Source organism: Mandrillus leucophaeus, unplaced genomic scaffold (genome assembly GCF_000951045.1).
Source record: "Mandrillus leucophaeus isolate KB7577 unplaced genomic scaffold, Mleu.le_1.0 Scaffold150, whole genome shotgun sequence".
Classification (NCBI taxonomy): Eukaryota; Metazoa; Chordata; class Mammalia; order Primates; family Cercopithecidae; genus Mandrillus; species Mandrillus leucophaeus.
Genome location: NW_012101477.1, coordinates 1,778,102 through 1,804,899, shown reverse-complemented (window position 1 = coordinate 1,804,899; position 26,798 = coordinate 1,778,102). Strand labels below are relative to the sequence as shown.

General features: G+C 41.6%; 1 pseudogene; it reads right to left on the bottom strand.

Moving 5' to 3' along the window:
• The window catches only part of LOC105535805, a 145,327-nt pseudogene that overhangs the window by 36,962 nt on the left and 81,567 nt on the right, over positions 1-26,798 (bottom strand).

Genomic DNA, 26,798 nt, shown 5'->3' with positions numbered 1-26,798 from the left:
AGACTCCAGCCCTCTGTGAGCTTTTATTCGACTACTCACTTCTCCATCTCTCTTTTCTACCTCTTCCTCATCCAGACTTTCATCACCTGAACATCACATTCATTGTATTTAAGTTGAATGGCTTCCTAACTTAATAACTTACATAAAAATTATGTATTTTATTGTATACTATGTGTTGAATATTTAGCAGAAAGAATAAAAGATAGAAAAAGATGAAAGAGTAAATGAAAATACAGATATACAATAAATGAAAAAGAGAGTCTATATTTGACCATTCTGGATAATTGCTATATCTCTAGAACAGATATATATATGTGTATGTATAAATTTTAACAAAATTGGTATTGTAATACACATAACATTTTAAAACATACTTGTAAACTTTAATATCTATCTTTCCATGTCAATACATATTTATCAACAAAATCCATTTTAATTGACTGAACAATGTTGCACAGTATAGATATCCCTTACTTAATTTGACCTGTTATTGAACAGTAGGTATTTCCTTTTATAGAAATGTTTTGCTAGTATAAACAATGCTAAGATAAACATCCTTGTATATACTTTTATGTTCATATCCTTAATGATGTACTTTAAATAAATTCTAACTGCTGACACTGCAGTCTTATTTTTAATAATTTTTATAGCTTTTGTAACACTGTCCGTCAGAAAGGCTATGCTAGTAAAATGGTACCCACCACATGCCAGCGCTGGTAAGTATTATGTAAAACAAATAAAAACAAAAACTAGGCCAGGTGTGGTGGCTCATGCCTGTAATCCCAGCACTTTGGGAGGCCAAGGCGAGCGAATCACAAGGTCAGGAGATCGAGACCATCCTGGCCAACATGGTGAAACCCCGTTTCTACTAAAAATACAAAAAGTAGTTGGGCGTGGTGGCATACTTGGGAGGCTGAGACAGGAAAATCACTTGAACCCAGGAGGTGGAGGTTGCAGTGAGCTGAGATAGCACCATTGCACTCCAGCCTGGAGACAGGACAAGACTCCATCCCAAAATAAATAAATAAATAAAATAATAAAAACTGTATCAGTTAGCTAGAAAATGTATAGTCCATTTTAATTTGCATTCATTTTGTTACCAATCAAAATGAATATGTTTTCATAATCTTATTATTTTGCAAGTCTTTGCCCATTTCTTTATCTATATTTTTACAATTGATTTATAAGATCTCTTTATATATTGAAGATAATAAACACTTACTTTTCACGTATGTGGCTGATACTTTCTCCATTTGAAAAAAAAATTTGTGGGGCCATGCCAGGCATGGTAGTTCATTCCTGTAATCCCAGCGCTTTGGGAGACTGAGGTGGGAGGCTTACTTGAGCCTAAGAATTCCAGACCAGCCTGGGCAGCATAGCAAAACCCTGTTTCTACAAAAAAAAAAAAAAAAAGGGTGGGCACTGGGGCATTGCGATGTGCACCTGTAGTTCCAGCAGCTACCTAGGGGGCTGAGGTGGGAAAATCACCGGAACCAAGGAGGTCAAGACTGCAGTGAGCTGTGATCACACCACTGCACTCCAGCCTTGGTTACAGAGTGAAACCTTGTCTCAAAAAAATTATTTTATGTTTAGTTGCTAATTTTAAAAGACTTCAAATATTTACGTGTCAGTTTTAGTCATTATGTTTTCCAGCTTTTGTGAAACACTTAATAATGTCTTTTCTAGGTCAAGAAGATGTTTTTATAGTTTCACTTTAAAATTTAACTTTTTAAGATATATGTAATTTATATTCTTTCATGGTGAGACATAAAAAGCTAACTTCTTTTCTGTTTGTTTAGCCAGTTCTCTCTGATCTGTGGTTAAAAATCCATTGCCAGGCAGAGTGTGATGGCTCATGCCTGTAATCCCAGCACTTTGGGAGGATCGCTTGAGCCCACAAGTTTGAGACCAGCCTGGGCAACATAGCAAGACTCTGCCTCTACAAAAATAAAAATAAAAATTAGCCGGGCTACAGGTGTGTGCCTGTAGTCCCAACTACTCAGGAGGCTGAGGTGAGAGGACTGCTTGAACCCTGGTGTTCAAGGCTGCAGTGAGCAGTGATCATACCACCGCACTCCAGCATGGGCAACAGAGCAAGTCCCGGTCTAAAAATGAAAAAAAAAAAAATCCTTGTCATATAATATCACTAGTTGTTTGAACGGTGGTGCATTCAGCCTATGACAGCTTGGCTCCTCTTGTCTTCCTCCCTCCTGTTTCTCTCATCCCTTCATCCTGGGTTCTCTCTTCATGTAGCTTCCCCCTTTCCTAGCAGCTCTTGCATGTTCAAGCCTTTATGTCACTGCATATGCAAGTCCCTCTGCCCTGCAGTGACTTCTCTCCACTCTCACCCCAACCCCTTCTACCAAGAAAACCAGACATCTTTTAAGATTCAGGGAAGGTGCCACCTCTACTCTGTGCCCTTTAATTCTCCAGATATTAACTTCCTCCTCAGGGTTCTCACAGCAGTTCATATTTCTGTTGAAGCCTTGTTCTGGTGAACAGTAATTGACAGTGGACTTTGGGCCCTTCACTAGAAGTTACCCTACCATATTTATCTCTATAACCTCAGCTCCTTTGGCATACAGCAGGTGCTAGAATAAAGTTCCTTCATTGAACAAATTAACAATTGACTGGCATCTCAAAAAACCTACCTGACTCTCTAGGTAGGCTATCGCAGGGATATTTCTTGGTTTTCTTCCCAGGATCTCATTACTGGGTTATTCAACAGTGTACTAAATTCCAACAGGGGAATTCATTTTTCTGCCATACGCTACTGTGCATTTGAGGTGAGATTGACTGGCAGCCCAGGGTCTCCGATGGGCTTAGGACAACCTGCCTATTCCATCATGGCCACAGTGATGACTTCTGAACCGAGCGTGTTACCCAACCAGCACCTGTGTCCTGAGAGGATGTTTTCTGAGTTTGCAAGGAAAGGATGGCTTATTCCTTTGTAGAATGAAATAAGAAGCCCCTCCCTTCCCAAAATGCACACAAGACACAAGGGAGGAATACTATAAACCTTAGCAGTTGGTGCTCTTCATCAGACCTACAGAAGAGCTTTTCAGAAAATGTTGCCCACAATAAACAAGCAGAGCCAAGAAAAACTAGGCAGAAACCCAACCCTTATTATAACGTTTAAGTGCTGGATCATATTGCACCTGAAGCGGGTACCCTTGGGCTGTTTTGTTACATGAACCACTGCATTCCCCTTATCAATTAAGTCAATTTGAGTTAACGTTTCTCTTAAATGTAACTATAACAGTCATAACACATATCAGGTTATTGGATGGCTAAAATTACAATGAGACATGAAGAAAACGTAGGCATATCAAAACAAAGGATAGAGGAGAGAAGCAAGAAATAGTAAATTAATGCTGCAAATACTAATGGTGACCATCACCAAACCATGGGAACTAAGATTTCTAAACAGTCTTCCAGATACCAGATCACTGTTAGCAAAGCAATTTCCTATGTATTTTATTAGTTTCTTTGAAGTATATAAAGTTCCTTGTCCAGCTCTTGGCACAGAGTAGTCCTCAAAACCCAGTAATTTTCATAATCCCACTTTCACCCAATCCCCCTCAGTCGTAACAATCAACAATTCGTCTTAGGATAATAAAATAACCACTTGAAAGCATGAGTTACTGTCTTCGACTTTAGAGAATTCATGGAGTTTAAGAAGGTGTCAGATGGAAAAATATAGAAAGTTGACTCATTCCCCAGATGAATGCAAAAGTGAAACACCAAGCAATTGTTTTTAGAGGAATATGAATCGTCACAGCCCTGGGAGATAAAGCACAGTGCAAAAGGAAATGTATCCAGATCTTGCCAACATTGATATTCAGCCAGTGCCAGACACTGGGGAGACAGTGATGGAAAGTCAGACATTATACCTGGCCTTTTTGTGTACCTTATATTCCAGTGGAGAAACCAAACAATAAAACTAAGTACAGTAATTTAAATTTTAATAAGCTGTGTGCCTAGGGCTAATTTGGGAAGGTAGTCATGGAAGGCCTCTCAGCATCGAAGGCTTGGCAGTTGAGTTATAAATTATGAGAAAGGGCCAGCCAGGCAGAGGTCTGGAGGAAGAAGAGCCCAGGCACATGTCCAGCACATATGAGGACTTCAACTATGAAAGGAAAGAAAAAGAGGCACAAAGTTGCACAGGCATCCAAAGAGGGCAGACATAGCCGTTTACAACTTGCAAGGGCCTGGAATGTGGTTATGGTGAGAATCCTGCAAAGGATCAAAGCTCTGGGCCCCCAAGGAGGGGCTATGTCTGAGGCTGACTAATGTCTTTAAACCTGGGCCAGCAGTGACCACAGAGAGGGCTGAGGCCACTGACATCGGCATGACCCAGGCCGGCAGATGCTGACATTCCTTTACTGTGTGATTCCCACAGAGCTGGGGCTTTTCATCAAGAATGAGCATTATTAGTAACCAGACTCAGGGAAGGGAGGGGGACATGTGTGCATGGAGTGAGAGGCAAAGGGAAAGTGGGAGAAAAACAGGGCTGGACACATCGTGGTGCCAGGGACCCAAGGTCAAGGGGTGGGACCCTCAGGCTCGACGGCATTTGAGGTGTGGGACACCTCTGGTTGCAGGGCCCTCTGTTGCCTCGTTTAAGATTATGGGTTGTGTTTAGGGGTTACCACCTCAGTCTGGGCATGTCACTGTTCCCCAGAGACTAATATTTCTCAAGAAGTTACTATGTTTCAGTCACTGAAGCCAACAAGGCCTCTACATGGGGTGACCATAGGATATGCCATCTGAACTGGGACTTTTCAGGGTAATGGGGAGTGGGATAAATTCTAAACCCAATAGAACACTGAGCTGGCATGAACTGGGCCAACCGGGATGGACAGTGGCTTTGCTCATACCTCCCTGCTCTTGCAGAGGCAGTCATTGACTAACTTATTAATGTGTGTTGGGTGTTAAGAATTGTGCACTCTTGGCCGGGCGCGGTGGCTCACGCCTGTAATCCCAGCACTTTGGGAGGCCGAGGCGGGTGGATCACAAGGTCAGGAGATCGAGACCATGATGAAACCACGTCTCTACTAAAAATATAAAAAATTAGCCAGGTGCAGTGGCAGGCGCCTGTAGTCCCAGCTACTTGGGAGGCTGAGGCAGGAGAATGGCAGGAACCCGGGAGGCGGAGCTTGCAGTGAGCCGAGATCGCGCCACTGCACTCCAGCCAGGGGGACAGAGCGAGATTCCGTCTCAAAAAAAAAAAAAAAGAAAAAAAAAGAATTGTGCACTCCCATCTTCTCCTTTAAGAGGTAAGCAAATGGTAGCCCTGAAGAATCAAGAATACTCAAGGGCTCAGTACTAAAGCGACATAGTATTCCAGTTAGAGTGCAGTGCAGACTTTGATACTCCTTGCCTCCAATCTCACTGCCACTGTTTACTCTGAGCAGGTTGTGTTGCCTCTCTGAGCCTCAGTTTGCCCGTGTGCAAAATGGGAATGATAATAATAATACCTACCTTGCCAAGTATTATAAGCTTGAATTGAAATAATGAGGTAAGGAGGTTAGCATGCTGCCTGGTGCATAATAAGCAGCCACACATGGCAGTTAATAGGATTAATTCACAGGGATGGAGAGCCCTCTAAAAAGTTGTATCAAGACTTTGCTAAACAGGCCTCTAACAGAACCTCACCCTCCATCCTCTGGGTGCTCTTCCCAGGGCCTGGTGTACACTTCTCCTTTAGAAGGAACACACACACATTCTGCCCAGGGCAAGTCTTTCCCTCCTTTCCAGAGGAAAATATCCTGATTCATTTTCCCTGTCAGGAGGCTGAAAGGAACAAGCAAAAAGAAGGAGAGAATTGAGGTCATTGGTCCATCCACACATAAGCTCCAATTCAGTCTTTCCAGGGAATCACTCTGGATTTATTCACCACCAAGTGACAGAGGAGAGCAACTTAGTAATTTGAAAGCCTGGGAAAAGAACGTGTATTCTAAGATGTTCCCAGTGCTGGTTTGGAATTACTGAGCACTGTTCATTTCAGCCTTCAGCAGATCATGCCATCCTGAGTGGGAGTTGGTAGTTCTATGGAGGTCCTGAGATTAACCCAGAGACTAAGACTGGACTCCAGGGAGTCACAGCCCAGTTCAGGCCTTAGCCAGGGTCCAGACAGTGCTTGCTGGCTTTTCAGCTTTTCCAGAACCTGTATAACCAATCCCTGCCTTGTTGTCTATCTTCCATACTTAGCAAGGTTCCTGTTTCAAGATGCAACCGCAGGATAGAATCAATGTGACAAGACATCTATGCAGTGAGCACTGTGAAACACACAGAGGGCCACAATCTATTATTGCCAGGTGTTGGAAGATCAGGAAGAGCTAAGCAGAAGAGGTATGACATGCAAATAGGGCCTTGGAGGATGAGGATGAGTAGAGAGTTTAAGGAAGAGTGGAAAGGAAGGACATTGAAAACACAGGAACAGTATGCACGCAGGTAGGAAGACAAGGTGTGGTTGGCAGATAGATCATATATACATGGGTAATGCCTGGGAACAGGCTTAGGAAAAAATGCTGCCTCAATTTGTTCTCTTATTAATTAGTCTAGTGTCTTTCTGAGTCACACACTGTGATATCCAGGTTCCAAGACAACCTCTAATGATCTCTTCCTCCTGGTTTTCTTGTCTTTGTGTGGTCCTTACTCCCACTGAATAGGGCTGACCATCAAGCCAATATGATGTCAAAATTAAGGTGTGACTTCCAAGGCTAGGTCATACGATATGTTTCCACTTTGCTCTCTCTTGGCTCCTAGCTGTGAGTAAAGACAGCTACCCTATCATTAGGACACTCAAGCAACCCTATGGAGAAGCCCATGTGGTGAGCAACTGAGGCTTCTTGCCAATAGCCAGCACCAACTTGCCAGGCAGGTACGTGAGACACTTTGGGAGTGCATTTTGCAGATCAGGCACATCTTATATGAAGGCACACCTGGCTGATAGCCCATTTGTTACTTCAATAGCCAAAACCACCCAGCTAAGCTGCTCCTGGATTCCAGACTCTTGGAAACTATGTGCCAGTAAATTACCTTTACTTTGAACTCTAAATCAGAATAGACCTATGCTGTGTCTTTCTTTCTTGGAGCTTCCACACAAAGGGATCTTCATCACGGACTGTGTTGCCACAATAAACAGAAGATCTCCCAGGGGCATATTAAAGGGAAATGTGTCCTTAGATAACCTGGAAGCTAGATGTTTGTCAATGTGACTTCATGTGGTTGCTTTTCTCTGCACACATTCTGCATTCTCCTCTATGCAGCTCACTTCCTTTGTACGGCTGTATGTTTCCATTTCCCTAGAACTTGCATTTGTCTATGGTTTGTGGTGGCAACCCTGGCTCTAACCTTATATTACTTTATTGATCCAGCGTCAATCTCAATCTTGCAGCACATTTTGTGAGGCTTAGTTTACATTTTCAAGAGCAAGGATGATTGGCTTCTCTTCAGTCAGGTACCTGCCCATGAATTTTTCAGGTAGGACCAACGAGCAGTCATCCGGTATACACATGGCTCCTTAGCTTCCTTCTTTAGGAATGGACTGGGAGAATCATGTCCAAATGAAGGGGTATAGATCTGCAAGCACTTCAAACTTTGCCATGTGTAGTACATGTAGCCCCAACTAAGAACTTCCCGGAAAACCTGCTGCAAGATCAAGATCAAACACTCTCTCCATTTTTATGAACTCACTAGGATGTGAAACTTTCTCTCCCAAATAAGAAGAAACTTGAAACATCCTTCTCAGAATAACAAAAGCCTGTTGGCAGCCAGGCATTAGGATTCATGACTCAAGCCCCACATTTTGATAAAAGGAATTCTAAACTCTCAAAAGCAAGTATGCATCATATTATATCATCAGAATAAAATAAATATACATCCCAGAATTAATATGAAGGCATAAACAACTGCTGACAGCCTATAAATTGTATTAGGAAAACTTTGATAAACTCTTACTTTTCCGCACTTCCCTCAACCTCATGACAATAACTGTTTAGATTCAGCACATATCAGGGGCATATGTAGTAAGTTTCTTGGTGGCAGCTGGAAGTAAAGAGAGTTAGAAAGAAATAAAAAGGAAAACAGAAAGAGCAGGAGAAATGGGTGGAAGAGTAATGACTTTAAAGGGGAAAAGGCCACAAGAAGTGAATCTGATAGCCCAGGAAAATACCCTGTCTCCCTTCTGATAAAGGAAGGTAGCTAGTGCTGTCTTTATGAAATTACTTTTCATGCTTTCCTTCTGGTTCTTAGCAAAGAGGGGACAATTCAGAATGAGCTATTATTTACTCAAGAAATAGTTACTGGACATCTGAAGGCGTCAGAGGTGTTCGAACCAGAGCAACTCCGTCTTGAGTGAGGATGGGACTAGGAAAATGAGGCTGGGACCTGCTGAGTTGCATTTCCAGAAAGGTATTCCTAGCCTTTGGATATTTACGCTTAAGGGAACAGATTGATAATGTTTACTAAACAGATCCAGACTTGGGACTATCCTAATATCCCGATATCTTGAGAACAAAGGCATACCTAATTTTGCTTTAAAGATAACAATATTGGCCGGACATGGTGGCTCACATCTGTAATCCCAGCACTTTGGGAGGCGAAGGTGGGCGGATCACTTGAGGTCAGGAGTTCGAGACCAGCCTGGCCAGCATGGTGAAATCCCATCTCTACTAAACACACACACACACACACACAGCCGGGCGTGGTGGCACATGCCTGTAGTCCCAGCTACCTGGGAGGCTGAGGCAGGAGAATCGCTTGAACCTGGGAGGCAGAGGTTGCAGTGAGCTGAGATTGTGCCACTGCACTCTAGCCTGAGCAACACAGCAAGACTCCATCTCAAAATAATAATAATAATAATAATAATATTGGTTCTTGCAAAATATAGTAATCAAGAAAACTAATCCTTTATCACAACCCCTGTAGCAGAGCACGTCTCCCAATGATCTTCTCTTATCCTGTATATAAACAAGCATTGTACCTAGGGTGAACGTGTTCCTCCTCTTACTTTCAGGAATGTCCTACTCTGTCTATGGAGTAGCTGTTCTTTCATCACTTTACTTTCTCAATAAATGTGCTTTTTCTTTGCACTGTGGACTCGCCCTGAATTCGTTCTTAAGTGAGATCCAAAAACTCTCTCTTGGGGTCTGGATCGGGACCCCTTTCCTATAACAAAGGGACTAAATGGAGTCATGATCTTAGGCAACTTAAAAAAAAAATACAGGAGACAGTTGAACGAATAATTGAAGATAAATAGGTTCATCGCTGTATCATGGGCATTGTACAAAATTAATTATGTGTCCAGGAAGGTGGGGGAATTGAGCTCCTCACTCTGTTGAATGGGTTCATGGAAAGGGCAGTATTATGGGTTGAACTGTATCTCTCCCCCAAAAGTCCTAACCCTCAGTACTTCATAATGTGAGCTTACTTGGAAATAAGGTCATTGCAGATGTAATTAGTTAGGTTAGGATAAGGTTATTAGGGCCCTAATTCAATAGGACTGGTACATTTATACTAAGCGGGAAATTTGGGCACAGAGACATGCACCCAGGGAGAATAGCATGTGAAAATGAAGGAAGAATCAGGGTGATGCTTACACAAGCCAAAGAACCCTAAATATCACCAGCAAACCACCAGAAGCTAGGGGAGAAGCATGAAGAGATTCTTCCTCAACCTTCAGAAGGAACCATGTCCCAAAATAAAGGAAAAACACCTTCATTTTGCATTTTCAGCCTCTAGAATTGTGAAAGGATAAATTTCTGTTGTGTGAGCCACCCAGTTTGTGATACTTAGCTATGGCAGCCGTAGCAAACTAACACAGACATGTTATAGTTTCTAAAGATTAAGAGAAGATTAACCTTCAGGCTGAGGAGGCCTGAATAGGGCTTCGGTCACTTGAGGAAGGTAGACTTTGGGAATACGAGAAAATGCCTCATGTTGCAGGAGTGCACGTTAGAGAGTGATGCAAAGCGTGGCTGTAGAGAAAGAGAAAGGGAATGAATTGCGAAGGCACGTGTTGGAATGTTGCAGCAATTTTTAATGAAAGCTGGGGAAAAGAGAGGCATTGAGACATCGGAATCATGTGAGGGCTGCCCTATGATGTGTTGACAGTATACCTGGTACTAACAGATATCCAAAAGCTCTTTGTTAAATGAATCAACAAGAATTGGCTACTTCAGTGCAAATAATCAAGACATGGGACATCCAGCATCAGGCTCTACCACATAGCCTGTTGCATGAATGTTCCAGGTGCTTTGTAGACCCCTGGTGAAGGAAGCGCCCCAAAGGCAAGACATTCTCATTTTCCCTGAAATGAAAAGGTCAGCCCTAGCAAAGGGGAGGAAGTGTTCCTTGTACCTCTGTCTTCCCCATGCTTCCCTGCCTTTCCACCTAACTTGCTCGTCGAATGTCGTTTTAGGAACCATGGGTTGCCAAATTGCTCCTTAACCTGAATTCTATACAGAAAGTGTAAGATGGACTGAGAAGCCAGGAGTAGTAACCAGTAGGTGGAGAGATAGTGACCAGCCCCTGGGCCCCTTCAGAGGACTTGCCCAACTTCTGAACTGCTTTTTCTGAAACATTCTGCCTTCTCCACAAATCACGCTGTGGGTTGTGGTGGGAGCCAGAGGGGGGCAGCCTTGTAGCAAATTGCCTGGAGGCTGCATTAACTTCTTTCCCTGACAACTTATATGGCAGCTAATTTATATGCTACCTCCTATTAGTTTGGGGGAAAAATATAGCTAACGATAACGAAGAGAAAGCCATCTATTTCTTTAGCTTAAACATACCCGCTTCAGTGGTGAACAGTTGATCTCTAAGCTTGCTGTTTTCAGGCTATAAAAGCTGTTTATTTCACTCTATAAAAGAACATTTGAACTTACATAGCTATTTAAGTTTAAATGTTTGGGGGGAAAGAAAAATGCAAGGGGAATTAGCAAAGAGAGGCTGAAACCTGATCTCTCTAGGCTGCAGGGCTTGCATAGAAACTTCCTTCTTTGGGAATCCCCCCTGCCTGCCCCCATGCACCCACTGCAGCACCAGCCCACAGGAAATGTACTGAGCTGAGTGTGATTTCAACATTAGCAGTCATTTCGGCAAAGCTCTCAGAGTCAATTTCTCATACACTGGCGTGATTCGCATTCACTGGGGACCCTTTGGCTCTTAAAAAGCTGCAGTTGCCCCAAAGAGGTGACGGACATGAACAAATCTGTGTTGTTTTTCTCTTAAAAACTGTGAGTTTGCATGAGGGATCTGGGTAGAAATGTGCTGCTTCTCTGTGCATCATGGGAGGCTGCTGCTCTGTTGGCTCTGAGAATGACAGATAAGTCTCGAGTTTTTGACAGATGAGCTGCTTTCTCTTGAGGAGTGCCCAGACTTCATGAGTTAGCCACCAGAACGCTGCCTTTATGTCTTTCTGGAAGAGTTAAACATTCTCCAAACAGGCTGACCATGCATCTTAGTTTGCCCATTACAATCCCAGTTCATACCTGTTGTGTTCTTGGTGTACTTTCAATGGTGCTTCCTTGACCTTTCAGAATGTCCTGCTTCATATCATACCTTGTACGACCAATCTAGTCCTGGAAGTCTGTTTTTGCATTTTAGGCCACATTTGCACCCAATTTGGTGAGATATAAGTGCTTTGGGATACAGACGAGTTTGAGAGATGAGTTCTCTTGGTTTGGGTTCCCATAACATCAGCTCTGAGTCAATTGTGTGCAAGCAGTGTATTTGATATATTTGGGAGGTGCAGGAAACACCTGTTGGCAAATAGAGATATGAGAATAAAAGGACGGCAACTAAAATAGGTGCCCTGGACATCTGGAACTTAATTCTGCTGAGGACACTCTGGCAGAAAAAGAATGCTGTAGAATCATTTCTCATGGTGGGTGAAGATAATCCCAGGGGTGTTATTTCCATTACTTCCTGTCTGGCTGCTAGAGGGCAGAGCAGCCTTCAGCTGCTTCAGAGAAAAGCTACAATCATAGGAAAGAAGGATGAAATGGAGAAAGAAAACACAAGTGTTATCGGTTATCCAGATGTTTCCCGATCTTTCTAGGCTTAGCTTAATTATGTTCCTTCAGCAGGGTCATCTTCATAGTGAGATTATTTTAAGTGCAATTGTTTACTGTATGTCTCACCTGCCAAACTATGATCTTCATGAGGGCAGGACTGCATAGGTTTTCTTCAATATGTTCTTTGAACATAGTATGATAATTTTGCCAAAAGCATCAATAAATAAATACATTGATTTATTTATTTATATGTCAGTTGCTTTCATATACTCTATCACTCAATGTTTTCCATTCTATGAAGTAACTATTACAATCTCCAACTTGTAGACAGGGAAACAAGGAGACTTCTCAATATTATATTGTTAGGAAATACAAATCTAGGTCTGTCTTATTAATTCCACCCGCTTCCTCTTCCAGTATAGTCTTCTGGTAAAGAGGAGTATTGATAAATAAAGATCTTCCCACTTTTTTTTTTTTCTGAGACAGGGTCTTGCTTTGTCACCTGGGCTGGAGTGCAGTGGAGAAATTATAGCTCACTGCAGCCTTGAACTCCTGGGCTCATGCAGTCATCTTGCCTTCGCCTCCCAAGCTGCTGGGACGTGTAGCATGCCACAGTGCCTGGCTAATTTAAAAAATGTTTTTGTAGAAATAGGGTTTTGCTATGTTGCCCAGGCTGGTCTTGAACTCCTGGCCTCAAGCAATCCTCCCACCTCAGCCTCCCAAAGCTGGATTACAGGCATGAGCCACTGTGCCCAGCCAAGATCTTCCCATTCTTGCAGGCCTCTTTGTATCTCAGCATGTTGTGTTCTACAACACACATGCTTCCTAATCCTAGTCTGCCACTTCATATACTCTTGGCCCTTCTCCAATTTACCTTCCTATTTAGGGTGTAAGACTCAAGCCTGCTCTAATTGTTTAAAGACTTAACATGGAAAAGGATAATGTTTTGTTTGTTTTAATCTTCAGGCAAGGGGGAAAATGCCAAAGTTTCAGAAGCTAGTGCTTGCTTTTCCCATGAATGATTCTGCTCATGAAAAAAAGTAAAAGCACTTAAGGATTTCTGACTTTTTTTTTTTCCTTTTGCATTGTCAAAAGTCTGGTCAAGGTTTGATGCGGGGCAGGGGTGAAGTGAGGTGCTGTGCTGGTAAATGTTCAAAAACCAGCTCCCCTGGAACAAACTTTCATTTGTAGCATATGCCACTTTCCATGGTGTAAACTTAAAATTGACCTCTATGGCCAATTTTAAGCTATCAATGTTGAATCACTGAATATGGATGTTGAGAATAGATGCACAGTACTACAACATTATACAGCATTGCCATCATATGGATATAATACATGTAAATAACCTCACAAGCATGGATTGTAGTTCAATAATTGAAAATCGTGAATTTTGAATATTTACTTATTACCTTTTAAAATGCAATTTATTAACTTAAAGTTTATTAATGTAACTTTTATTAACAGCTGCATCTAACAACTAGCACACAAAATTTCTGTAAGTTTAATCATCAGCTTTCATGGGCTGGTACAGCTACACCATTTTAGAGACTCTCTCTTGAGTAAGTACTTTAGTTTGCAGATTCTACTCAGATCTTTATCCTAACTTAAAATGAGTGAGCTCTTCAGGTGAAATTGGCCAATGGAAAGTGGTTCAAGATTATGGCTAGACAACTGGAGAGTGAACTATCTTTTGATGCTCTCAAAGTTTGAGACACTTTATGTGTGAGATATTTGGCTTGCCACTACCCTCCTCCCTAATCAGTTATTGGCCTTTTGTGACCCTGTGTTACTGGAGGCTGACGCCTAAGGACTGCATTGCTCAAGGTCCTTTGACCTTTTGCTTTTTGTTGAGCTCAGCCAAAAAAAAAAAAAAAAAAAGAGGCACTGGCAAGATACATGAAATAAGAAGAGAGGAGAGAATTCGGAGTATATATACCCCTACTCTCTCCCTGCCTCACTGCAGTTCTGACATTAGCTGAAAATGGCTCCTCTTAGGTGGGCATGTCCCATGGCTCTCACTAGACCAGTCCCAGTTCCCTCCCCTTGGTTTTCCCTATAGCTGCTTCCTGGGTGCCCCACCAACCTTCAGTCTACACCTCTGTAAACAGTTGCTTTATTAAATTCTTTCCAGCTAAACAGTTTCGAGTGTGTCTTGTATGATACAAGCACCCTGTATGATATACCAAGTGCATATATCCAGAGTAATATATCCAGCTGCATTGGTCTTTAGGAAACCTAATAACTTAATTGCTCATATGGGGAGCACATTTCTTTTCTTTTTTTTTTTTTTTTTTTTTGAGATGGAGTCTCGCTCTGTCGCCCGCGTTGGAGTGCAGTGGCCGGATCTCAGCTCACTGCAAGCTCCGCCTCCCGGGTTTACGCCATTCTCCTGCCTCAGCCTCCCGAGTAGCTGGGACTACAGGCGCCCGCCACCTCGCCCGGCTAGTTTTTTGTATTTTTTTAGTAGAGACGGGGTTTCACCGTATTAGCCAGGATGGTCTTGATCTCCTGACCTCGTGATCCGCCCGTCTCGGCCTCCCAGAGTGCTGGGATTACAGGCTTGAGCCACCGCGCCCGGCCTGGGGAGCACATTTCTATGTTATATTCTCATTATGCTCACCCCTCACGTCCATACTATTATCAATGCCCAGTTACCAATGATCAGTGGGAAAAGGGGACACAGACAATTAGCTTTCCAAATATAGGGCTTTCTTAACTCCCACATGCAACTTCATCCACCCAGTGAGCACACCATTAACTCACCTTGGCTGGTTGGCTGAAAGTGGCTCATGCTTGGCTTTGAGAGCCAGGATTTAGCTCTAATATTAGGCACAGTCTGTCCTGTGGGACTTGTAATGAAACCAGGCAGCTGCTAGGGCTCTCTCTTACAGTCTCTATCTTGTTCATCTGGCACAACATCTGTCTCTGAACTCTGCATTTTGTCTTGTTCTTATGGACACCATTCTCTGGCCTGACATTCTTCTTGGCCTATTGTCCCAGACCCATGCATGAATTCTGTTGTAAAAACATCTAGGAGCCAATACTAGGTCATTAAACTAACATAAATTGAGACCATGCACCAGTTACACACTCAATTCATATTAGCACAGTGCTAAGAAGTTCACACTTCTTAGCTCTTCCACCATGGTCAAAACCCAATGAGATTGGTACCATTTATCCCCTCTTTCCAACCTATTACCTACTGCTTGTGCTGGTCATTTGTCTGCACTAGGATATATTCCTTACCCTTCTTTCCATCTTCTCTGTATTACAGGAAACTACATTTACAGGTTCCCTTGACCACTAGTTTCTGGCTAGATATGGCCAACTGAAGGACTTGGCAAGACATAGGACAGGAAAAGGCCAGGGTAATTTTCTTCCTCTCCCACCTGGGGCAGTATCTCTGGAAACAACTGTGCTTCTCTTGCAGTTCCCACTCTCACTGAACAGCGTATGCCTTGAACGCCGAGCAGGCCTGCCACAGTCCCAGCTTCCACAGGGCTCTTGGGATCCTGCATAACTACTTTCTTCCGTTGTCCTTCCAGCCCTAGACAAGGCACTCACTTTCTACAGTCGCTAATCTCTTGCTTCATCTCCTCTTCACTGTTTTAGTTCTTCTTATACCTTAAAACTAATTCCCTACATTAAATTTTCTCTATTGAAGTACCTTGCACGTGTTTTGCTTTCCTGGCTGCACTTTACTGGTGGGTTCCTCTATCCCTTGTCTTCTATAATCATATTTCTATAGCTCTGTGTGTATGTGGGTGTGTGTTTAATTTATTGAAAGCACCCTGTACTATAACTATTTGTTCTCTTTATAGCATTAACTAGCAATTACTATCTATATCTACTTATATTAATAACAGTTTATGCCCTTTTACCTGTTTATTATCTGCCTTCCCTGATAGCCTGTAAGCTCTATGAAGGCAAGCATTTCACATATTTTATTCATTGATGTATTTGCAACACTCAGTAGATGACTGACTCATGGGTAATCATATTAAATAAATGAATGAAAACATTAATGAATCCCCATTTTACATATAAACACACTCAAGCTTAAAGAGGTGAATTAAAAGTTTAGATCATCTGATTTTGTGCTGCTGCCAAGTAGCTCGGTGAACTGCCTCTTTTATGCCACCTGCTTTTTTCTATGGATTTAGAATTGTGGCCCAGATTTCCTATGGTAGCAGCCATCTTATTTCACCTTGGATCTCCCAATCCCATTGTCCCTGTTTCTCCAGCACTGCTGTGTACCTGCTCTAGCTGTAGCCTGCTGTTGTGTCATCCCTGTCTTACCAGACTGTTTATGCTTCCTTGCATGGCACCATGAGCCATATTTCCCAATATTTCTCCCAGTCCTGGGGTGAGCCACATTTCATTCCAGCCTGGATCCCTGACTTTCATAAGAGTACTTATGAAATTGCATCCCAACATTTCCTAACAATGTATAACATCTGGTGGAACTGAGGAACTTAGACCTACACCTAAAATAGGGGGTTCCCCAAATAACCTGCCTTGAGCTGAGTCTGGCCTGAGCTCCCTGCTAGTGTTGCCAGAGAAAATATAAAATACCCAATTGAGTTTGAATTTCAGAAAACAATATATATGTATATACTGGTACTGAAAAAGTATTTGTTGTTCATCTGAAATTCAAATCCAACGAGACACCCTGTATTTTCGATTGCTACATCTGGCAACCCTACTGCCTACAGTTGTCAAACACTGGGAGAGCTGAAACATTAACTAAGACTATGTTCCTTTCCAAGGGAACTTTGGAAAATTATCAGAATCTCCCAAAGACATGTAAAAAATCAGATCCCCAAGTCCAATCCCAGACCTCCTTGTTGGGTAAGACCTCCGATCTGCATCTTTAAAAGCGTCCCTTGCATTCTGTGGGTCAAGCAGGCTTTATGACAACTCTGATTGTTGCCATAACAGAAGCAATGAGAGAAATCAGTGGATGCAGATAGAAATGAAAACAAAACAGAACAAGAGTTTTAGGTGACACCAGAAATCAGGGTGTCTGATTCTCAAATATTGTGCTCCTCTGAAGCAGAAGGGAGGGACTGCCTGTGCCCAGAACTGTTGACCGATCGTGTCCTGGAGACTGCTTCCTGTCCCTGTTCTCCAGCCTTGCCTCCTCAGCACTCTGGATGGCGGAGATCCCGACAGTAACCAGGCAACTCTAGAGGCTGGCCTGAGCTCCCTGCTAGGGTTGCCAGAGAAAATATAAAATACCTGAATCAATTTGAATTTCAGATAAACAATATGTATGTATATGCTGGTACTGAAAAAGTATTTGTGGTTCATCTGAAATTCAAATCCAACTGGACACTCTGTATTTTTTATTGCTACATCTGGCAATCCTATCTACAGTTGTCAAATACTGGGAGGGCTGAAGCATTAACTAAAACTATGTTCCTTTCCAAGAGGACTTTTTTTCTTTTATAAAATAATTTTCAACTTTTATTCTAGATTCAGGAGGTACACGTGCAGATTTGTGACGTGGGTATATTGTGCGATGCTGAGGTTAGAGGTACAAATTATCCCATTACCCAGATAGTGAGCATAGTATGCAATAGGCAGGTTTTTAGCCCTTGCCCTCCTCCCTCTCTTCTTCTCTAGTGGACCCCAGTGCCTATTGTTTCTATTTTTATGTCCATATGTGCCCAATACTTAGCTCCCACTTAGAAGTGAGAATGTCCAGTGTTTGTTTTTCTTTTCCTGTGTTAATTCAATTAGCATGCTGCTGCCAAAGGCATGATTTTATTCTTTTTTATGGCTGCATAGTATTCCATGGAAACTCTTTAGTATTCCATGGAAACTCTTTAGTATTCCATTTTTATGTTTATTGGCATCAATACAGCTAAACCAGATCAACTGCTTTAGATGTACAATTTATCTTCCAATTTTGGTTACTGCAAGGATGTTTACCAAATGAATTTTCCAAAGAAAATTCACATTTTCTTTATCCAATCTACCCTTAATGGGCACCTAGGTTAATTCCGTGTCTTTGCTATTGTGAATAGTGTTGCTATGAACATGGGAGTGTATGTATTTGTGTTTTGTTTTTGTAGAACTATTTATTTTCCTTTGGTTGTATACCCAGTAATAGGAGTGCTGGATTAAATGATAGTTCTGTTTTAAGTTCTCTGAGAAATCTCCAAATTGCTTTCTACAGTGGCTGAACTTTTCTATTTCTACCAATAGTGTATAAGCATTCACTTTTCTTTGCAGCCTTACCAGCAACTGTTATTGTTTTACTTTTTAGCAATAGCCTTTCTGACTGCTGTCAAATCACATCTCATTTTGGTTTTGATTTGCATTTCTCTGATGATTAGTGATGTAAAGCATTTTTTTTGTTTATTGGCCATTTGTATGTCTTTTGATAAATATCTGTTTATGTCCTTTGCCCGTTTTTAAATTTTTTTGTTGTTGTTTGTGTTTTGAGTTGTTTTAAGTTCCTTATAGATTCTAGATATTAGACCTTTGTCAGATGTGTAGTTTCTGAACATATTCTCCCATTCTATGGGTTGTTTTTTTACTCTGTTGATAGTTTCTTTTGCTGTGCAGAAGATTTTTAGTTTAATTAGGTCCCATTGGTCAATTTTTGTTTTTGTTGCACTTTCTTTTGGGGACTTAGTCATAAACTCTTTGCTAACCCTGATGTAAGAGGACATTTTGAACTTCTGTTTCTTTGAGTCACATGAAGCGAGTGATGTTGAGGAAGTCCATCTTTAATAAACATTGTCTTCTGCAAGACTTATTATTTGACAGATTCAATTCTGCACACATGTAGTATTTAGTACCTGTTTCTGTCTGCCATATGGGTTCCAAGTCTATCCCCAACATGATGGTGGCAAATTCTCGATGTTCTGGGACGACTTTGGCGAGAAGTTCCATCTAATTAGAAGATCAGCATCAATACAGCTAAACCAACTCAACTGTTTTAGACGTACAATTTATTTTCCAATTTTGGTTACTGCAAGGATGTTTACCAAATTTGTTTAAGGGCATATCCTGCCTTACTTTGCATTTCTCACAGATACATGTTAAACATGGAATTTAATACATAAAAAGGGTAGGATATGCCCTTTCCATAAGTGATGGGATTGTTTAGTATTCTTGCGGAAGTCTCTGTGTTTGTCCTTTATTTATTCATTTAATAAATCTTTTTTGAGAGTATATTATGTGCTATATGGTGTTCTAGGTGTTGGGAATATTGAAGTGAAGCAAAACAAAACACAGTCTTAAGGAGTTTGTGCTATGGATAAAATGAGAAAGAAGCCGGCAGGATGGGCCTCTGGGGAGGTAATGGGGCTGCAATTTTAAAATATTCATTAAGAAAAACCTCACTGAAGAGGTGACATTTAAGCAGCAATTTGAAGGAGAACTGCTTTTAGGATTTTAAGAACTCTTTAGTGAATTTGTTTAACTGTCGTTCATTTTAAAATGTATACATTTACCTAAAATGGAGTACTTCATAGCAAGTCTATCATTTATCAGGACATCAAATTTGTAAGGTGATATTGGAATGCAATGTGCTTAAGGTAAATATCCACTCTTCAATCTCAAATGGACCAACTCAGAAATACACAGTGTATTACAGTTGTTTCTAATTAATATTTGTTCATGCAGTATAGTGCTTAAAGTGTAGGTTCTGCAGTGCAACTGCTTGGTTTCAAATACTGTCCCCACCACTTAGTAATGATATTATGTATGACAGATTGTTATAACTTTCTGTACCTCAGTTTCCTAATGTTAAATTGGGATAACTGTATTAGTTACCTCGGAGTGTTATTGTGAGGATTCAACAAGACAATGTGCAATTCCTATCCCATAGAAAGTTATTCATGGTATGCTAATAAGCTGGCTCTCCAGAAGAAAAAAAAAAGCCCTGACATAGAGTTTGCCAATGTCCATGGTGTAAATAGTCTCACCTTAGTCAATTTCAAGCTCAGTACATTGTCACTGAACATAGAGTTGGGAAGACATGCACACAGTCAGCTACAATGAGCTATAACACTGTACTGACTATAACACACTAAATAAATGATTCATGGTGTCATATTATCAAGTGTAAGTATTTATTTGTAGGAAAATAATGGTCTTAAGAATGTATCTTTATGGACATATATTGATGGCTTTAGAGTAGACTTTCTCAACCTTGGCACTCTTGAAAGTTTGGGTTTGATTTTGTTTTTTTTCATTGAGAGGCTGTCTTGTGCATTATAGAATGTTTAACAGATTCCCTGACCTCTATTCATTAGATGCCAGGAACTACCCTCCTGCCCCAGTTGTGACAACCAAGCATGTCTCCAGACATTGTCAGATGTCATCTGAGGGCAGGGAGGAATTCCCTGGTTGAGAACCATTGCTTTATAGAAATGGTAGCTAGAAAAGCTAGAAAAACATATTTCTAGAGGAATAAATTTAAAATCACATTTTAAAAGAAAGTAACAACAATACAAGTGATTAAAAATACACTGAAAAGAGTACCAGATTTTAAGTAATTGATATTTTTAAAAAGATGAGCAATGGGTTAACACTAGGTGGAAAGGTGGGCTAAGATGTCACAGGTGGCAAGCACCATGGCAGAGTGGCTGGAGCCTGTTGGTATCAGACAGGCCTTGGCTCTTACCTAGACTCTGCTCCTTATTTGCTGTGTGATTCTGGGCAAGTCACTTAACCACTCAGAGCCTTGGGATCCTCATTAATGGAAAAAGAATGAAGACTGACTGAAACAGATTGCAAACATAATAATCAAGTCTTATAAGTATTTATTGAAGAGGAAAGAAAAGGGTCCTTGTTAGCTCTGTGTTTTGGGGGACTGGTGGGCCTTGGGCAAAGACTAATGGGAGGGGAAACCCAAAAGGTGGGGTGGACTGGAAAGCACAACATGATAAAGTGCCTGCCCCGTCACACACGGCTGCAGGTCACTGCTTGGAAATGTGAGAACAAAATGGGACCCCAAGCTAATGACTTTCAGGTGTGCTGGCCCGGCTGCCTGGCCATTGGGGAATCACATAGAGGCCAAGGCTAATGCTCCAGGGCTGCCAAGGCAAACATCCAGACCCAGGGCAAATCAACCAAAGCCAGGGTCTTGGGGGCCTCTCACTGGACTGCACAGCACCCTGTGGCTGCCTGGGCTTGCACCTGCCCACTGCAGACACAGCAGACACTGCACCCTTGCCTCTCTCACTTCAGGTCTGCTGTCCTTGCTCCCAGATGTCCCTGTTGCCCTGCTACCTGCCCAACCCAGTACTGGCACTACTGTTCTCTCTCAATCTCAACCTTATGAAACCCCAGTGAAAATTCTGCTGATTGGAATGATGCCTGAGTCAGTGCACTTTAGCTATGCGGACAGAGAATTCCATCCTCCCTCCTGCCTACCCTTTGTTTGCTCTGTTCTTTGCATTTTGCACAGTGCTCCACTCCAGCCCTCACTAATGTTTCATGGTGTTCCCTTCCTCCTTCCATCACCCATCTATGGAGATGGACGCAACCTATGATTCACTTCATACAAGCTCTTCTCTAGAGGCTCACACAACCCTCTCTGATGAGCCACAGGGCAGACTGAATGTCACATTTGTGGCATCAGTTACTCCAAAGGACATGACGGAAAGTAGCCAGGTGGGTGAGCATGCAAGTGGAGTCAGCTGGGTTCAGGGATGCTTACTGATACCACACAAATTCTGCCTTGCAGTCCCCTGACCCTGGGCTTACAGAAGGATTTGCTCTGACTTCACAAACAAAACTGTTGTAAAAGTATTTTTGCTCTGGGACTTACAGTCATGGGTCAGAATCTAGATGCTGCTGCTTACTTAATAGCTATGCAAACATTATTAAGCTCTCTATGCCTCAGTTTTCTCAACTGTCAAACTCTTTTGTATGATTGTTGGGAAGATAACTGAGATTATTTATTCTTTCATTTAACAAGTATTTACTAAGCATTGATGATGGTCCAGAATCAGTGCTAGACCCTGGACCTTAGGGATACAGATTTGAATACAGCATAGTCTCTGGTCTCCAGGGGCCACAGTCTAGGGGTAAAGGCAGATGAAAAACTATAGCAAGATGAAACATTTTGTGTGTGTATAATACACATAACCGATAAGAGTAGAGTCTTCCTGGAATACACCATTTGTAATCCTGCTTCAGGGCCTTGGCACTTACTGTTCCCTCTGCCCCCAAACTTGCCTCCCAGATATCTGCCAAGTGTGCTCCTTAACTTTTTTCTGGTCTTTGCTCAAATGTCATTTTGTCATAGGCATCTTCCCTTTCCACCTTATATAAAATAACATCCCCTCTCTTGGGATCTGTTCCCATATCTGTTTTCTTCCCAGCCATATCACCACCTGATACATTATCTTTCTTTTTCCTTCCCTTCCCTGCTCTAGAATGTGAACTCCATGTGGGCAGGAGTGTTGTTTTATTCACTGCTGTAACTCAAGCAACTGGGACTATGTTTGTAATGTAATTAAATGTTACAATAAATATTTGCTGACTGAATGAACAAATAAACAAAAAAAAAAGGGTGAAAATTGTAATGACAGAATAAAAGACATAATTCTTACTGGGAGAGTCTCAAAGAAGAAAACCTTTGAGAGGGACCTGCAGGTGTCAGAGTTACTTGAATAATACAGGGAAGGGATGAGGGAAGAGAATGTGCAAAGGACAAGTAGAAAGTCATGGTCTGTTCCAGAAGCAGCTGTTATTTGTTAGTAACTAGAGAGATGAAGATAGGCTCAGAGGCATGGCAGGAAATGCATGTGGAGAGTAAGCTGGCAACAAATCTCATTTAATCCCTTCTAGGAAGAGTGTACTTGGCATGCAACCTAGAATTTAATTTTATTTTTAAAAACTAGCACAGTGACAGACACATAGAAGATGCCCAATGTTTTTCTAGCATATGCTTTCCATATATCAGTCTGTGAGAAGTGCATAGAAATCTCTAAGGTGAACTATTCTACTGACCCCAGCTGGCCTCCTATCCTCTGAACAAAGATGACGGCCTTATGGAAGGTAAGACCTGGGGTAATTGGTATTTGGAGGGCACCACACTGCAGGCTGTGTATGTCAGCATTAGTATACAACCTATGGAAAGGTTTGCCCCTTCTCAGAATCCAGGCAAGGCCAGCCTGCTCCAGTCCAAATATTCATCGCAATTTTAAACTCTCCATTTCAAAAGTGCTGTTCTTTATAGTGTTGATAAATTAGGGCTTAATTATCCCAGCTCCAGTTCCTCTATGCTCTGGTTACAGTAAATAAACCAGTGCCTGTTTAAATAGATTTTTATAATGGGGCAAGCTCTTGTGTAGACTTTTTACTGAAACAGAATGACTGCTTTGAAGAGAGCCCAAGTTTCATAGAAGAGGCTTGTGGCAACTTCTCCCTGGCTCTACAGATGTGCTTGGAGAAAAAAGGAAGCTGAATACTCAGACTGGACTAAAATGAGGGAGGCCACGAAGGAACTTGGTGAAGTCAGCACTATTGATTCTTACTCTAGTTTCTCACACATGTCTAAAGTTTTAAAGAGATCATAGTCTAAGAGGAATTGAAGAGCCATATTATTTTTGAAATGCATTTTTAAATTTTTAAATGATAGTTCAGAAGTAAATGAATGTAACTGCTGTGGTATGGAAGCATGATGTGAGGTAGGGATGTGTGTGTGTGTGTGTGTGTGTGTGTAAATGGAATAATTATAAACTTTGGTGAATGATCTCTTAGGTTATCTCAATTGTAGGTGACATTACAATTTACTCATGATTTTAAAGCCTCATCACATCTCACCCAGAGCAATGGCCACTTAATTAACTTTTTTGCCTCCAAGTTCATCCAGGTACAATGCACTTGTCATATCACCATCAGCCAAATCTTTCCAGTATATAAATTGAATAATGTCACACTCTTGTGCAAAACCCCTTTAATATAAGCCTCTGTCCTATAGAATAATGTCCAAACTCCTCGACCTGGAATTTAGAGGTCCCTTCCAAGTAGCATCTGGCTATCTTGCCATTTGCTATGTTTCAAATGATGGAAATCACCAGGGCCCTGCTATATTATTGTCTTCCTGTTTGTCAATAAAAAATTACTGAGCACCATCAGTAAATATTTCTTTATTGAAAAAATAAAGATAATTTGAAGGAGGTACACAAATACAAACATCTATTTATGTTCTCTCCCTTTTATTCCTTTCTTTTTTATGGCTCCAACATTTTTACAAATACTTAACTTCTATGATGGGACCCATGTGCTCATAAATTAAGATTAGAATGAGAAGCATTGAAAGGGTGAATAAGCCAAGTCTACCTTTTATTTAAGGGGCAAGCATTGGCAGAGACATTGCTCACGCATTGTAAAGAAATGACTATGTCCTCTTTAGAAAAATTCTGAAATGGCTAATCAAGAGACCCAGGCTGACTGAGTGATGGGACCTTGCCTCACTCAGCTGAGAAGAGAGGAAGGACTCCTGGTGCTCTCAACCCCACAGATCTCCCCCTGGCACCATCATGACCCTGGCTACACCAACCTCCATGTGCCACCTCCTTCAGAAAAATGCTTTTAGTAGCAGCCTACTCTTGACAATCACTGATGACCAGCATGCTGTGGGTTCCATTGAAAAGCCAGCTCACGTGACAGGCATCACTGTACTTACTGCAAAGGAAAGTGATGCTATTTTGGAGAACCAGGAGGAACACAATGGTTGTACATTGTCCAGTGATTTTAGAGCTGTGTTTCCTATCTAAGAGGCAAATAAATTTTCTATCTGGAATAAATATTTTTGAAAATAGCTGGTCTGTGTTTTAATTGGCTTGGATCTTGGTATCCTGAGATGCACTGAGGCCATTAGATTCACTAAAATGTTGAAATAACTGAGATCCCTCAATAATTTTGAGGGGTCATAAAAGCAAGAGATACCTTCAAATCAACCCTAGATGAGAGCTGAGACCTGTTTCCCTCTTGTTCCAATCTAAGGGCTGAACATACCTCAAAATCTAACTGAGGATGGGAGGATTACCTACAACGGGTTGAGATTCTGGGAAGAGGACTAGAATTCTATGTAATCACTGGAATAGGCCATTCACTTGGGAACCAGAAACAAGAAAATCCAGCTATGGGTGTCTAGATAAAATCAGGATTTGGATTCAGGTCTTCTTCATTTCACATCAGCATGTATGTACGTTGTACCTTGGTCCCTTCCTTAATTCCACGTTGCTAGTGTTTACTATGTGTGGCCATATAAAAAGGAATCATTCATGTTCTGTGTCTGGCACACCATACCCAACCATGACTCTGGAGGTTGTCTCTCTGCCTTTGGTTGATTTTAATATGACATGAGGTCCTGTAAGTCCCTCTTATTCATATTATTTATTTATTTATTTTAATGGCCTAAATTCAACTCCACTAAGCAAATCAATTCAGCACTGAGGCTGAAATTTACAATACAGCCACCAATACTATGGCTCAACAGGATGCATTAAGAGTCTAGTTAAACACCAAATGCAGTATAAATCTCGGCCTTATAGGTGTGCTGAAAACGTAAATAGCTTCCAAAGAGCAACGATCAATACCAAGATATATGTGCAGGCTCCAAGTGTGCAAATAATTTAAATTTTAAATTAGCCCCTCCTTAGTATCCCCAAATATCCTAGGCTCTGCAATTTCTGTTAGTGATGCCAAATTTCCAAGTATCTAAACATTGGCGTTTGAGTTTCTATTAAAATATCCAAACTGGGACTGGACAGGCATCACACACTGTGTGTTGATTGGAATCCAAAGACAGGAAATGAGAAAGACATAAAGAAGCAAGTTATAGAGAGTAAGACAAAGGGTGGGCATCCAGGAAGGTACAAATAGGTGGCATAGGAGAAAGGGCAGGTAGCAAGTTGGTATTAAAGTCTGGAAGCAGGTAGAAGGTGCCAGGTCATATGAAAACTGTGTTTTGGCAATATGTTAATGGTGCTGGGCTGGCCTTGTGGAAAACTGTGGATTCTGAGCAAGGGCACAAAGTGAGAATCTCACCATGTGAACACCAGACGTAGCTGCAAGAAAGAAGTGGCATCAGAAATGATGCAGACCCAATGCCACTGCCAAGTCAAAGAAATTGTTTGCCTGATGCTGATGTTGGCTTTGAGGCTGAGGCTGGCTGAGCCTGCAGGGGTGGGCCATGGGTACTCAGAAGGCTGCAGGCATGGAGTTACGTGGGGAAGCCACATTCTCTCCTCTTTAGTACCTACACCTCTGCCTTCTCTGGATTATGAGTCAGAAGCATTATCCTAATTTTCCCCAAAGCATTCACTCTGGGCAGAGGCCAGATTGCAAATACCTGGGCATGAAACTATACTTTACCTGGGTAATTTCAGGCATAGGAGATCTTAATTTATCTTCATTTTCTTCTAGATCACCTCACGTAGTGAGCCAGAGAGTTGGGCGACCTGGGTTCCAATCCCCACTCTGATGTTCACTAGCAGAGCTACCCTGGGCAAGTTACTCAACCTCCCAAAACTTCCATTTCCTCATTCATAAAATAGGAGAAACAATGAAACCTACATCATTGAGTTGATGGAAGGATTAAATTACTGAAAGGCATTTATTCTGGCCCATAACAATTTCTACACTCACTCTTATATTCAACACAAAATGAGGAAGACTTACAGGACTTAGCCCAGTACTTTGTCTATAATCCCAAATTATACTTAGCAACCTCACCATCCAAGCCAGAGTCCTTTCTTTACTCAAGTAGAATTTTCAGGTACAAAAGGAATCACG